Raw genomic sequence first — 16,126 nt, forward strand, 5'->3', positions numbered from 1 at the left:
AAGTGGCAAAGGGGGGAAATAAGAACAAAACAAAAAGCTCTGTGGTCAAGCAAGAGCAGAGCATGGCTATCTAGATCCAAAATGGTGCTACAAGGCAGAGGCTGAATACATGAATGATGGATGTTCCTTGCACTTTACATGGTGGCGACTGAACAGTTGAAATTCTAGTGCAGTCAGCAAAATAGACAAGAACGTTTGTGCCAAGAGAAGCAGGAAAACTAAGCCTGCTGGCTGGGAAATTCTGGAACTTGAATTCTGAGACAGTCAGGCTCTAAGCTGTTAAGAAAACTGAAGCACATTGTCTCCTGTCAAGTAGCACCCTGTTGCATGTTCATGAGCTCCAGTTTCTGAATAGTTTTCAAAGACACAGGTGGGAGGGGAGACAAGTACCCATTTGAAAGTTGCAGGCAATAGGCCTAGGAGTGAGCTTGCAGGCCTCACTGAACCAAAGTTTTAAACTAACATAATTGCAAAATGTACTAGACGTATTTCAAATGTGCTGAGTTGTGTCTGACTTTTGTGCTGCTTTTTCTGCAAAGTTTGTACTTGTATGGATATATTTAGAGCAGGAAGAATGAGATGGTGGGAAATGAAAAAATGGAAGGAAACAAGTGTCTGAGAACTTCAAATGTACATGGGTGTTTGCAGAGAGTGATGGTCAGTGACAGTCAGTAAGAAAATAAGAAAGAACAAGGAAGTGAAACTATGGAATGCGTAGGTCAGTAAAAAGTAAGGTATAAATAATGTGGCTTGAGATGGGAATGATGTCCTTTCCCAGATAGCAATCCTTGTAGGACTTGCTGTTTTCTATAAAGGAACCAATTGCAGTGGTTTTGAAATATAATTTTTGTTGTGCAATTGCTATGTTGACTGTTCATGTTCTAAATTGCTCATTAAACAATAAACCTCTGATCTTAAAGTAAAATGTAAAGTAAAATTGCTTGTGGTTTCCCTTTGTTTTTAATTGAGGTTTTTTTACGACACAGGTAGTCCTCACTTAATGATGGTAATTGGGCCCAGCAATTGTGTTGCTAAGTGAAGTGTTCTTAAAATGCATCTTCACATGACCACGTTGACTTATGATGGCAGTCCTGATTGCCTGTGTTAAGCAAATCCTGTATGATTATTAGGCACCATGTCACATAATTGTTGGCTTCCCCATTGACTTTGCTTGTTTCCTCATTTAGAGTTCTTGTAACTTTGAATGGTCACTGAACAAGCAGGCGTTAAATGAGGACTACCTGTAGTCTCATATAGAATGCACAATAAGATGGAATCTAATCAAGATGTGGTCAACTAGTACCAAATCTGACTGACTGAAAAAATATCACACCTGATGCATCAGGCAGAGTAATGGTTGAAAAATACTGCTCACTATACCTATCATTTACAAATCTAATGAACAGTTTGAGAACTGACTGTTCTCAAACTACATACCTGTTCTTTCAGGGAGTATGAAACCTTATCCAAAACCTCAACCCCTATTTAACCATAACACTTTTGTTTGCTTAGACTTAACTTTAAATTGTGCTTCCTTGTCCATTGCTTATGAAATTACATTTATGTTGTTTATTAATTTATGTAATTTATATCTAAGGCTACTGATTGTTTCCTTAAAATTAGGTAATGAAAAGCGAGGGAGTTGGGTGACTTCATTGTGTGGTATTTTCCCCATTCAAAAACTCCAAATGGCCTTCCCAATACTTTTATATAGATGTTATACTGTTTAGTGTGGGGTGCGTTCAGAGGTGGGTTCCTACCAGTTCACACCAGTTCAGTAGAACCGGTTCATCAAATCTACCGAACCGGTTAGAAGAGGTTCCACCAGTGGACCCGGAAAGGAGGCCACACCTACAGAAGAAGTTCCAAAAAATTTTGAAACCCACCACTGACACACACACACACACAGACAGACTCACACAGAGAGAGAAAGAGAAAGAAAGGAAGAAAGAAAGAAATTAAAAAAGAAAAAAAGAAAGAAAAAGTGAGAGAGAGATGAAAGAAAAAAGGAAAAAGGGACAGAGAGACAAAAGGAAGGAAAAATAGAGAGAGAGAGAGAAAGAGAGAGAAAGAAAGAAAACACATGGCCGGCAAGCCACTCCCACAAAGGAGGCCACACCCACAGAGTAGGTTCGAAAAAATTTTGAAACCCACTACTGGGCACGTTGGATCAGTGGCTAAGACACTGAGCTTGTCAATCAGAAAGGTCGGCAGTTTGGCAGTTCAATCCGTAGCACTGCATAACAGAGTGAGCTCCTGTTACTTGTCACAGGTTCTGCCAATTTAGCAGTTAGAAAGCATATAAAAATGCAAGTAGAAAAATAGGGACCACCTTTGGTGGGAAGGTAACAGCCCTCAGTGTGCCTTCGGCATTTAGTCATGCCAGCTACATGACCATGGAGAAGTTGTCGGACAGAGCTGGCTCTTTGGCTTTGAAACAGAGATGAGCACTGCCCCCTAGAGTCGGGAATGACTAGCACATATGTGCAAGGGGAACCTTTACCTTACTGTTTAGTGTCAATTAAAAAAGGAAGTCTAGGGAATACTAGACCAACAGTTTAGGAGACAAAGGGTAATCCTCCAGCATCCCAGAGAGGTCTCGTGATTGATGGTATGGAAAACTGTTAAGAAATCTGTAAGAATGAAGTGATTGCTGACGCCTAATTCAATGAGACAGAAAAATAGTAGGATTGAAATCCAGTTTAATATTAGCAAAATTGTTCTTTATTTTTCCTCACTCAAAATCTGTTCTCAAAAGCTTGCCCCCTTCACATACCAACAGTAAGTATTCATTGCTTCTATTGGCAGACCTCAGAATTTTATTTTGTGGCTACAAGCAAAGGCAAAAGTCTTGGCACAATTATCTTGGATCCCTTATCTTATTAAACCCAGGAGAGCTTATTTTTAAGCAGACCTGCCGTGGATTATGTTGCAATGATACAGATTAATCTGCTCACCTTTGTTCCAGCCTTCTCCAGTCCGGATGCCCTCCAGATACAAAATGCTAGGACTTAAAACTGTCAGAAGACTCAAACAGCAGGCCTAGAGGACACTAGTTGTGGAATCCCGGTTAACTGATTTACTGCGAGGCTCCTTTTAGTGGATGGCATTGAAATTAAAGGAATGCTGAAGAAGAAGAAATAATAAATTTGATGATGAAGAGTATCTAATAAACCTACTGGAAAATGCAAATCTGCCCATTTCTGAGCAGGCAAGGTTGCCAACGTATGGAGATTTTCCCTACATTATTATGGAGATTTCCACTGCCTTGCCTACTATACTGTCATACTGTAGCTCTAAAAGCAGTCAGAGCAAAGAAGGCATTTTACATATTACAGTGGATCAGGAGAATTATGGATTCTGTCACATTCTGGTCTTCTCATCCCCATGTCATGTCTGAGAATGAGAGAAGGGAGGTATTGAAAGTAATTTTTATTGAAGATAATAGAAAGCAAATATTCAACAGAGAGAGAGCGAGAGCTAGAAATGGGATGGGATGGGATGGGATGAGGAAGCCATTTTTCCTATCCTTTGTCCTGGTGAAAACAGGATCATCCATCCCATCTATTCTCATCATTATAGGACTCTACTTTCTCTGTAGAAACCAAACTTTTGTACTTAGGAGAAAATCAAGTATATTCTATGGATTTTATTTCCCTGTAGCGTTATAGGATATTAATGATACAGAACAAACATAAGCATTCCACTTCAGAAGTAAGATCCCTTGATTTTTGTGGTGCTGGCTTTTGGTTTGGTGGTAACAGGATTAGAGAAGACATGAACTGAAATTTCAGTTTGCCCAGAGCTTCAAAAAAAAAGTTTTTGAAATATAGCAAATAGAATATTAAGAATCCACCTATTCTTCATTTTCCTATTCTGGAACTGAAGTATCATGTGTAAACCTACGTTAAGAAAATCTGTGAGTAATTGCATGACATATGATAGTATGTTTCCTCATTTATGGTACATACTTAAGGCATCCTGCTGGATGCTCTTTTAATGCAACAATGTATATTTTTCTGCTCAGATTACTATTTTGTTTCTTAGATAGGCCCAGCATGCTGAAAAAGAAAGATGTGACTTGAACTCAGAAAGAAATATCTCTAAGGCTTGGCAAATGTACAGCCCAGTAGATGGGAAACGAAATCAATTACCCAAAGGTCTAAACAAAACCCCAGCCCACAGTAACAGGAATAACAAAAGTGCTTAATCCTCAATTTATGAAAGCTATAAATATGTGAGTAGCTGAGACCTGAATATGTCGTAAAACAAGAGGGTCAACATCTCAAGAGAGTGAGACATTTCTTGCAGCCATCGAGGTAGCTTTGTCAAAAATAATCTTGATGTCTAAAGGACGAGTCTAATTTAGCAGCAAAATTTGAAAGTGCCAGGGCTATTTGCAGAAGCTATCCAGCTCTCTGCAGACAAGATTACAGGTTTCAGCATTTACCCATATTTAGAAATCTCTTGGTCTATTGCATCCAAAGATTCTATGCTTATTGTGAGATTAGACTCTGGAGAAATTGTCACGCCAGGCTGTTGTTCCACAGCTCCTTCCTCCCCCCCTTGACATGAATTCCCATGCAAGGATCAGGTAAGTGGGACTACAAGAGACCAAATCTTCTTCCAAGTCAGAACAGGGGCTTCATAAAAATGATGCATTTGAGGAATGAAAAGCCTTAATAAAAATTATTCCAAAAACTAAGACAAATGAAAACATGTCCAATCCTATCGGAATCCTACATTACATCCCAGAAATACCCTTAGAAACCTTTCTGATCTCCAAATGCTTCATTTGCCATAAAACACTCTTTCCTCGTTCAACTGCTAAACTTTCAAGCAGCAAGATAAACTGGAGGACTGTGGCCACACCCCATTCCTAACCTGTAGTTGGCCCAAACTTCAGGGCGATAGTGAGGGGAGCCACCACTCTCCTAGAAGAATAAAACATTTTGAGGAATATTTAAAAAGGCAGAATAGTATATTCCCCTGGATGAGAATTGGAGAAACATGTTGTTTTAGAAGCAGAAAGAGTCCCCACTTTTCTTGATAGCCCCCAGCAGATATGTTGTGCCCATTAAAGACTGGACCATCCTATCTACAAAACAAAAGGCCTTCAAGTCCAGGAAAATGGGATTAAGACATGACCCTCCAGGGACATATTAGGATTAACCCACTAGCAGCAGAGCTCACAACATTGCACAATCTCCTAAGGACATTGCATCACCCAGCAAACTTTAACCAAACTTGGGCCAACCTACCGAGCTAGCTATGACCTCTGTAACAGCCAATATAATACATGTTCTTGCACAGGAACAGGAAGTTCAAGTGCAAAGCCCAAGAGAATGTATAAAAGCCCTTCACTCTCAGCTCCAGGTGGTCAGCTACCCAGAATCACATGTCCTTAGTGGTTCTGCTCCACCATTAAAAACCATCTTTTCAATCAGCCTCCATGCTTCCATGTCTTTCTCCTGGCTTGGAACTGAACAAGATGGATATTTCTTCCAACAATAGACTGTAATATCTGCAAGATCTTGCTGTTTCCATCAGAAGGATGAAAACACCACTAGCATTGTTCCACAGGCATCAGCCCTTTGGCATCTGCATGAAGTGCAATGGCACTGCAGGTACACAAGGAGCAGGGCTATCATCAGTCTGACACTCCTTCCCAATCCCCTGTGTAGAAACTGCCAGCAACAGTAACACTAGAAAGAGAACTGTTCCCCAACTCCTCTTCCTGCAGGTCTTTGCTGCTGTTCTTAGCACAGCTTGGAAGCAGGCATGGTTGTTGCTGGGGATGACAGACCCAGCAAGGAACCCTTGAGGATATTCAAGAAAAAAAATGTAATTCTTCCCTAGTTTGGGTTTTAAATTAAGCTGAAGAAAACCCTGAAGCAGGAGTGGGGAACGATGGGCCCTTAATCACTTGTGGACTTCAACTCCCAGAATTCCTGAGCCAGCCAGCTCTTTGGAACTGCTCTTAGCAGCCATTCAAAGTAATTTGCTAATCTAAGCCCAGAAGATTTGCCAACATCTCATGTTTTATTTATTTATTTATTTTGTCAAGCATGAATTAGACAACAGATATAAGTATAGACATGATTATGAATACATGAAATGGATACAAATAAATGGGGACAGTGGGACAGGGACGTTAGGCATGCTGGTGTGCTTATTCATGCCTCTTAAACACCTCTTAGGAATGGAGTGAGGTCAACAGTAGACAGTCTAAGGTTAAATTTTGGGAGTTGGGGGAAATTGTTGACAGGATCAGACCTGCTTAGAATTTGGATGGGAGGCATTCGGAATTTCCAAGCTATCTGGTAAACAACTCATCTGGGAAGAAGGCAGAAAAGCAAACCACTTCCATACTGTTGCCAAGAAAGTTTGGATCAAGTTTGAGCTTGATCTCTAGGGAGACAATCTTTACCTAGAATTGGCAGAAGATCTTGGCTTGGAGAAATGCTATCTCACATCTTCTAGGTACATCTTCCCATTTTTGCAAGCTCTTTGCAAGTTTTTGCCAAAAGGATTCTGGCTTCCTTTTTTAAAAAATGGTTAATTAGTGTCAGATTCCCATAGGTTGACATCCTTCAGGTGTTGCAGATCACAACATGCAATTTGGAATAGGTTAAGAAGGAGAAGATGGGTTTTCAAAACCATAGTCTGCACCTTTCTAATTTATTTTGTTTCTACAGTGAAACATTTTGTTCAAAAACGTGTACAGGTAGTCCTCAACGTATAACCACAACCAGGGCTGGGACTTCTGTCGTTAAGCAAGGTGGTCTTTAAGGGTGATGTGCCCAATTTTACAACCTTTTTTGCTGTGGTCATTACGTAAATCACGCTTGTTAAATGAATCACATAATTGTTAAGGAAATCCAGCTTATTGATTTTGCTTGTTGGAAGCCAGCTGGGAAGGTCTCAAATGGCAAATCATGTGACCCCAGGATGCTGCAATCATCATAAATACATGCTGGTCACCAAACGCCTGAATTTTGATCAAGTGACCTGCATGGATGTTGCAATGGTTGTAACTGTAAGGGCTGGTTGTAAGTCACTTTCTTCAATGCTGTCTTAACTTTGACTGATAGTCTAAACCAGGGGTGTCAAAGCTCTGTTTTCACTGGCAAAAGGTTGCAGGAGGCTGCCACAGTCAAAAATGGAGCTTGGGAGCCTGTTTTTGCTGGCAGAGTGCTTGGGCCACCACAGCCAAGGTGGTGCAGTGGTTAGGGTGCAGTACTGAAGACCACTACAGCTGACTGTTATCTGCAGTTCAGCGGTTCTAATCTCACCAGCTCAAGGTTAACTCAGCCTTCCATCCTTCCGAGGTGGGTGAAATGAGGACCCAGACTGTGGGAGCGATATGCTGACTCTGTAAACCGCTTAGAGAGGGCTGAAAGCCCTATGAAGCGGTATATAAGTCTAACTGCCATTGGTATAGGTGCCCCCAACATGAGTGATGTTGACCAGGCCACACCTACCCTGGCCACACCCCTCCAGCCCCCCCCCCAAGGTCAAACACAACCCAGATGCGGCCCTCAGTGAAATCGAGTTTGACACCCCTGGCCTAAACAAATGTTCATAAGTCGAGGATTACCTGTAACACATTCATGGGTGACAAAACCAGTGATAAACAGCTAGCAAAACGCAGCTCTCTTTCCTTGTTCAAACCGACCTTCTATGCAGCATCATATTTGGCAGTTGAAAAAGTCAAAATGGAAGGCATGGTTGGGTGCCCCATATTTTCCACACAGGTCAAAATGAGCAATGCTATGATTGTGTGTCTCAGGTTCATTCTTTCGACATCATTATCACCTGTATGGGATGCCCTTGACAAGACTGCTGGTCTCAGGAAGGTATTTGTTTATTATTTAGTGCTTGGCATATCATATGTGGGCTAGCAATATAAATTAAAATTTCAACTTAAGTTAGTAGAATCCAATAAACTATAAATGTTAAACAGGTCTATGTTCAACTATCAATGTCTAGGATTTTAGGCCATCTAACCAATTGTGTTGTATTTAAGTACAATGACAATAAAGATTATACTTATACTTAACTGCAGCATTGTTTAGTTTTTAAAAAATCAGATACTGAACGGAGGGCAAATGTATGCCCTCAGTTTATAGCCGGTCACAATGTGTCACATTTGACATGGTCACACTGAGGGAGGATACTCTGCCCCATTTATACAGAGAGTTCCGGCTGATGCCATGTGAGGGGTGAATCCTATTCAGGATAGTCCACTGCTGACATGGTAGTTCAAAGCCTGCCACCTTTTTTGTGGGCCCATTTATATGATGTGGAATCTTTAATTTATATTTCCTATATTTATATAGGAAAGCATTTCTTCTGCTTTATAAAACACAAATCTGGAGCACTTTTAGAAATGCACTAAATCTATCTTCAAGAGCTGTGGTGGTGCAGTGGTTAGAAGGCAATATTGCAGGCTAATTTGATCCTCACCGGCTCAAGGTTGACTCAAGGTTGGTAAAATGAGGACCCAGATTGTTGGGGGCAATATGCTGACTCTGTAAAGTGTTTAGAGAGGGCTATGAAGTGGTATATAAGTCTTATTGCTATGTTCAAAACAAGGCTGGACTAATACTTTTCCATCTTCATGCCACAGTTACAGGGATGTAAGAATAAACTCTAATACAATTTCTCCTACCACTTGTAGTGTTTTTGGATTCAAAATTCTGCTAGGAGAATTCAGTTCCCCCGAGTTATTTTCCTCCCGGAAAGACCCAGAGGAAAATATCAAAGAAAACTTTTGTCCTGTCATAATTTTAATATACTTCTGTAGCTTTGCATTGCATTTTTATATTCTTACTAACTACTTCATTACATTCTGCATAAACTCCACTTAGCTGAGTAATTGAAACAGCGAGTCAGATTCCTTTTCCTCTCTTTTTAAACAAAGGTAGAAAATCAAAATTAGCCGTTTTAAAAATTAATTTTAAAAGAAAGCCTTAATCTGTCTTGTGATGGCAACAATTTTATTCCCATTCCCTCTAATGGTTATGTTCACATTTCACTTATTAAAATTAATCTACTTCAATTATATTAAAATCAGCAGAACTGTGCTCAGCTATATTGATAGATAATAGCAATAAAGGGTAAGAAAGATTTCAAAGCACCAGAGCTGCTGGAAATAGCAACAACACTGCAGTAATTGCTCGCTCCTAGAGAGGAAAAACAAAGATAGCCAAACTTTGCCGCGGTATTGGAAGGCAAAAGCATTTATAATAAGATGATCCTGTAGGTATAAATCCTCCAGGGAAGCAGCACTGACCCTACATCTCAAAATGTGTTTTTAAATATATAAAGAAATAACAAATAATCCACAGTAGAGCAGAAAAGTGGGGCATAAACAAACAAATCAGCAAATAAATAAGAGAAGCTGAATGTCCCACTTAAATGAAAGTTGCATTATTTTTTAAAGTCACTCATTGGTTATCTTACTTAACTCCCAACCCCACCCGAGTTGACCTCTTCCTGAAGATGTGACTACCAAAATCACAAACGGGGAGTCCTCATCTTACAACAGTTCTAAACGACCATTCTGAGTTTCAACGGCACTGAAAAAAGTAACTTACAATCATTTTTAACACAACATGTTCAGAGGTAGGTTTCTACAGTACGGTATGGTTTGGCCGAATAGGTAGTAACTCTGGCGGACATGTGACCTTACCGGTTCTATCAGCAGCGCCATAGGCACTACCATCTTGTTTTTCACTTCTGCACATGCACTTCTGCACTTCTGCACATGCACAGAAGCATTTTTTTTTACTTCTGCGCCCGAATCACACGCATGCCCAAAGCGCATCCCTGGGCAAACCAGCAGTAAAAGAAGCTGAAACCCACCCTTGGACATGTTGCAGCATTCTCATGATTGTGTGATCAAAATTTGGGTGGTAAGCAACTGGTTCATATTTAGGATGGTTGCTGTGTCCTGGGATCAGGGTTCATATCTTGCAACTTTCTGACAAGCCAGGTCAATGGGGAAGCCAGATTCCTTTAACAACCTGCAATGATTCATTTAACAACTGTGTCGAGGACTGCCTGTATTTCCCCTAATCTACTTTTTCAGAAATGTCTCTTGTCATCATTGCAAATGGGGCTTTCTTAGTCCCATTTTCTAAGCATCCCGCCTTGAAGAGATGGCTAGAAAAAGTTAGTGCCACAGTGGTTAGAATGCAGTATTGCAGGCTAACTCTGCCCACTGTCAGGAGTTCACACCTGATGGGGCTCAAGGTTGACTCAGCCTTCCATCCTTCTGAGGTGGGTAAAATGAGGATCCAGACTGTTGTGGGCAATAGGCTGACTCTGTAACCCGCTTAGAGAGGGCTGTAAAAGTACTGTGAAACAGTATATAAGTCTAAATGCTATTGCTGTTGCTACTGCATTGCTACTGCTAAAAGTTAAAGATCCATTTCATTGGAGAAAAGACCATAAATCATCTTATTAACATCTCCCCCCCAGAAATATAGATTCTTATTCTCATACCACCTTCACTTGGGATGCTACTGAGGCAGAGGAGAAAGAAAATATTCCAATTCTTGTTTTTTTAAAAAAAAAAGAAAGAAAAAAAGAAAGACAGGAAAGAGGAGTGAATAAAAATCATTTTCTTCCGATTCATAGCACTAAATTTAGAGTGTTTACCTTTGTGAAAAATGTATTAACAAGGAAGTCAAAGCAGGATAAATAAATAAAATCACACAATTAAAAGTGTGTGTATGGGGGGCGACTAGCACCTTTCAGTTGTCGGGGCTCCATACTCCCTTGCCATCAACTATATTAGTGGGGGTTGATACTAATCAAAATCGAAAACATCTAGAAGGCCTCAGTTTGTTGACTGCTCAATCATTTTATTGGTAGACTGTTGTATTAATTATTATACCCTGCATTTGTTCATTTTCCTTTGCTTTTACCTTTTACTGGGTTTTTTTGTCTTTGCCTTCAATAAATAAATATCTAGGGAATTTCTAAGTAAGTATGGAAGTTAATGTCCAGGGAATTTCCATTTTTGGTCCATTCCTTGCTCTGCAACAGTTACTTCATTGTTGTTATTCAAAGTGCTTCAGTGCATTAACTGCCAAAAGAAGAAAGCAAAACCCACAAAAAAGGTCTTCTAAATCGAAGACATTTGCCCTTGCAATATCTGTAGGCCAATGATGAACTTATGGCATCATTCTTAATTTTGTCAATTGAGTCTTACAGGCCTTGATTTATTTATCTGGCTGCTTCCCTTTTTCTCCCTCTAAAATTGGGATTTCTGTATTTCACCTTCTCACAAAGTGCCTCGGGGCAGCAAACCAAAGCAGTATGATTAAACAATGAAACCATATAAACAACAAAGCAGCAGATAAAAAGAACACACACTCAATACCAAGAATGAGTGGAAGGTTTTAAAGTAAAGGAGGCCAACCTGTGGTCTTCTGGCTTCAAAAGCTCCTCACAAGTAGTTAGTTCCTATCTCAAATAAGGAAATCCAAATTATAGAGTAGGCCAGTGAGAAAAGGATCAAAACCTGAAGAAGGGGGAGAAAGAGAATGTGAGGGGAAGGGATAGTCCTTATCACTTTTGGCTCTGGGTGTGTATCCATCCCTATATTTGGTCTTGCCCACTAGTAGCCTGCAGGCCATCATATATTATCTTCAAAGGAACTCAGCTCTGCCCCTACATCTAAGCCAAAAAGTAAAGCCATCAGAAGAATGGAAGAAAAGTCAAACAGCATTAATGAATCCAAAAAGTAAAACTTCTGCTGTTGCCTAAAGAAATGTCAAGATGAGATAGGCATGACTTTGGAAGATGTTTCAAACCTCTTTGAATGCTGTTCTATGGAAAAGATCCTCTCTTTGTTACTAGACATGCACCCCCCCCCAAAAAAAAAGATGAGGACAAGCAGAAAAAGACTATTGCCCACTCAGTGGATCATTGCTGGAAGGACACTGCATTTAGCATCTGATTTCATCTCCCTGGGGTTGGACACAAAGGCTCCTGCATAATCTGACAATTTTTCACCTGGCCTCACAGCTGTCCTCTTCAACAGCAGGTAGATATTTGAATGTTGTCGGGATTTCTCTTAAGAGAAATACAACTCCCATGCCCAAGGTCTCTAGAGAGCACAAGAACAAGGGACATCTTTTGGTGGGTTTCTTATACCCGTGTCCCAACTAACCAAGTAATAATTAGGGGAAATGTCCCAACTAACCAAGTAATAATTAGGGGAAATGTGCCCTAGTCACTATGCATGTACAAAACTCATTTCTATTACCAACAAGAGAACTTAGGTAAAACCCAAGATGTAAGTAACTGTAAATCTTACTTGAAGTTGCATGCTATCCAGCATCTTCCAGTCTAGAATTTAAGCATTGATAAGCCTTGTCCCAAAGGTGTTTTTTCCCAGAGGCAACTGGATGACTAAGAATCTCCATAGACATTAATAAGCCTTCTTCAGACATGAATTTTGAACATTTGGAGGATTAATGGGATTCATATTTTTGCCTGGTAGTGTTATTCTCTCCTCTCCTCCTCTCTCTTTTCTCCTTCTCCCTCTCCCTTCCTTCTCCCTCTCCTCTCTTCTCCTCTCCTCCACTCTCTCCTCTCTTCTCCTTCTCCCTCTCCTTTCCCTCTCCTCTCCTTCTCCATCCTATCCCCTCTCCTTCTCCCTCTCCCTCTCCTTTCTTCTCCTCTCCTCCTCCATTCTATTACAATAAATACAGAACAGGACAAATAGAGGACACACTTATCTGCATGGCAGGAAAACCTGCTGTGAGAGCATTACTTTTGTAGCAACAGCTGATAAGGCAAGGATACAACATCAGGTCAGCAGTAAAGCTAACATCAGGAAGAAAGAGCTATTCTACCCAAAGGAACAGCTACTCATTTATATCCTCTACTGTAGATATTGCAGGTGGAGAACTGTGTCAGTTGCAAAAAAACAAACAAACAAGATTCTGGAAGCACCCTTCCTGACTTACAAGTTTCATTAAAAGGCATAAACTTTCATGAGCAGTAGTTCATGAAATTTAGGAATTAAATTTCCTCAATTTGAGAGTAGGAGAAAATGGATTATTTCGCTGAAGCCAAGAAGCAATTCCCCAATACCACATTCTATTAACTTCTGTCCTCAGATACCACCACAAAATACAGAGAAAACTACATAATCTGATGAAATAATTCCCTTAAAAGACTGTATCTACATAAAAATACCCCAGAAGCCCTAATCAGGCATCTACAACTTATTTCAGATAATACACAATTCATGCAACATGGGCTGTCCCATTGTTTTAAACATAGGAACTATCACAACTGGAATGTAGATTTGATGGACCCTATGCTCAGCTCTTATGGCCCTAAACTCCCAACTAAGAAATACCACATGCCTCCAAAGTGAACTCCATAGGCAACTCTGTAGCAACACAATTCCAGCCATCATGAATATTGAGGTACTATATAACAACATTCAACATAGACGTCAGCCCATAAAGAATCTAATAACTGATGCCAAAACCTTGACACCAGAATGTATAACTTTGTACTTACCCATAACTTTTTCACCTTTGGTAATAATATGTACTTGCAAATCAATGGCACAACTATGAGCACAACCATGTCAGTGGTGAGATTCAAATTTTTTTATTGCCAGTTCTGTGGCTGTGGCTTGGTGGGAGTGGCATGGCTTGGTGGGTGTGGTTTGGTGGGTGTGGCAGGGGAAGGATACTGTAAAATCTCCATTCTGATCAACTGGGACTTGGGAGGCAGAGAATAGATGAAGACATGGCCAGTCAGAGGTGGTTTTCAGAACTACTCAAAATTTCTGCTACCGGTTCTCCAGAACTGGTCTGAACCTGCTGAATACCATCTCTGAACCATGTATCCTCAATATGTCAATGTATATCTACATGGCTGACTTAGAACAGTATTTTCTTCATTCTCACACCTCAAAGGCTTTATTTGAGATTCATTGATGATATTTTTATCGTCTTCACCTTGTAAATGAATTTCATTGAGTTCCATCATGATTTCTGCATGATGTAGCATGCTACCTACAGAACAAATCCATTTCCTTGACTGTGTAGCAACTACCCAGTAGGCAAATAAAGACCGTGCTAGACTATCTCAACAATTAACTCATTTCTCTGCCACCACCACTATCTCCAATTTCAATCTTATGTCAATCCTACATCAATCTAACCACTTCAGGTATTTCATGAAGTGAATTTACAAAAGTTTGCTTATGTGTTTATTTATTAGTTTGCTTATTAAACAAATTTATATAGCCACCAACTCACCCATAAATGAGTCCAGTGGCTTACATTTAACATCTTTGCTTTTAAATACTGTTTTTAAGTTGGACAATATACCCTGCTGCAATTTGCTGAGGAGATTGCACTGAGTCTTTCTTCTGAGTCAGATACCTTCCAACTTATAAGCGAATCCCAGGGTTAAATTTACTTCCCATTAAAACTCTTTTGGATCAAGAGTGTTAGATTGGTAGGGAATGAAGCTAATTAAAGAACAGCTTCTGTATCTATTACAAAGAAAATGAAACAGAAGAAATCGGCATGTACTTCACAGAAAGCCCAAACATGTAAGTGAAATAGGCTACTTCAGAAGTATGGAAGCTTTCTCTGAAGCTTAACAGATCTTTCCCAAATTCATTTGAAGTAAAGCAGGATGATCTATCTTGAAGCTACACACAGCTTTGGAGGATCATTGGATCTGGGAGTTGATGGATGTGGAGGAAGTTGTCACAATTTTAGGCACACTTTCAGAGCAATTTGTTGCCGTCCTGTTAACAGGGGGTAGAATTATTTGACGGTCCTCCCTGCTAGCTGCTCTAATGCACTTCAGGATGCTCCCTGCCTGCCCTTGCATAAGAATTCAGCCTGATGTGTGTTCATTTGGCCACAGAAACACCTATAAGGGATAACGAAAGCCGCAATGGGCTATCAGAATGCAAAGACTTTTGTATGTGTATGTGACAACATAAGGCATGAGTAAGAGAGCTTCAACACAGTGCTAGTTTCATCACTTTTCCTCCCTTTATGCTATCCCTCCCTCATGCATACTACAGATAGCTCTGCTTGGCCAGTGTATCTGTGTGCTTGTTAGACCTCAGGATTCTCTTGAACTAAAATGGCAGTATAAAGGGTTTTTTTTTTGTTTTTAATAAAAGCATCATATTTACATGTAAAGGTGTATAATTTACTTATACATCTCTTTATGGGCACAAGATAAATATGAAACTCTTCAAAATGTCTCTTGAACAGTGATTAAATATTTTGATGCAAGCAAGAGAAAGACATTTTAGAGCTGAGATTAGTTGTTGTTGTTGTTGTTTTTAATTTGCTGCTGTTGCTTGCAGAATCCTTTTTATTTATACAAACACAGCCACACCCAGAACCTGCAACATAGTTTTTTCTCATTGAACTTGCTTGAGGAAATATATAATACCACTGTGCAGTTAGTGGTATATTATGCTAACATATACACCGAAAGCAAAGCAATATTCTAAATCCAAGTGGCTCATAAATATGCAAGTTATCTTTCCAAAGAAACCCCAGTGTGCAAAAGATGAAACAGAGGTGTGCAGGTATGCACGAGGCCTCCTGGAAATAAAACTTGCAAGCTATGGCAAATGATAAATTATGTCAGTCATAAAGTCCATAGTTATCTCAGCGTTGCCTTTCTCCCCTGCCTCTTTCTTCTTCATGACAGTTTTAGGAGAAATCCATTTAGAATTATGGGGTTATATTATGAATGAATGTGGGTCTTGGCTGCCATTCTCATTTAGCCCCCTCCATCTGAATTGTGAGCAATTTCGACAAAACAGCTTGGTCAAAGGATAAAGAGGGTCAAGCTGAGTTTCCTTGTCAGTGACACTGTGTATGCTACTACACTGCATATGAAATTTAATAGCTAGTGCCTCCCCTTTTTGTATTTGAGTCTTGGTCCCCTTCCTTGTCTTCAGCCATCAGTCAAAATAAGGTAACAACTGATAGTGCTTGTTCTTTGCTTTCTCTCAAGCCATAGAAGAGGTTTTGCAATCAAATAGTCCCTTAAAAAGCAAACAACCAAGATCTCTTGCTTTGGGAAAATCTTCTCAACGTAA

The sequence above is a fragment of the Thamnophis sirtalis genome, unplaced genomic scaffold (assembly GCF_051295495.1).
Source record: "Thamnophis sirtalis isolate CommonGarterSnake01/CBP01778 unplaced genomic scaffold, rThaSir2_p1.2 scaffold_3, whole genome shotgun sequence".
NCBI classification, from domain to species: Eukaryota; Metazoa; Chordata; class Lepidosauria; order Squamata; family Natricidae; genus Thamnophis; species Thamnophis sirtalis.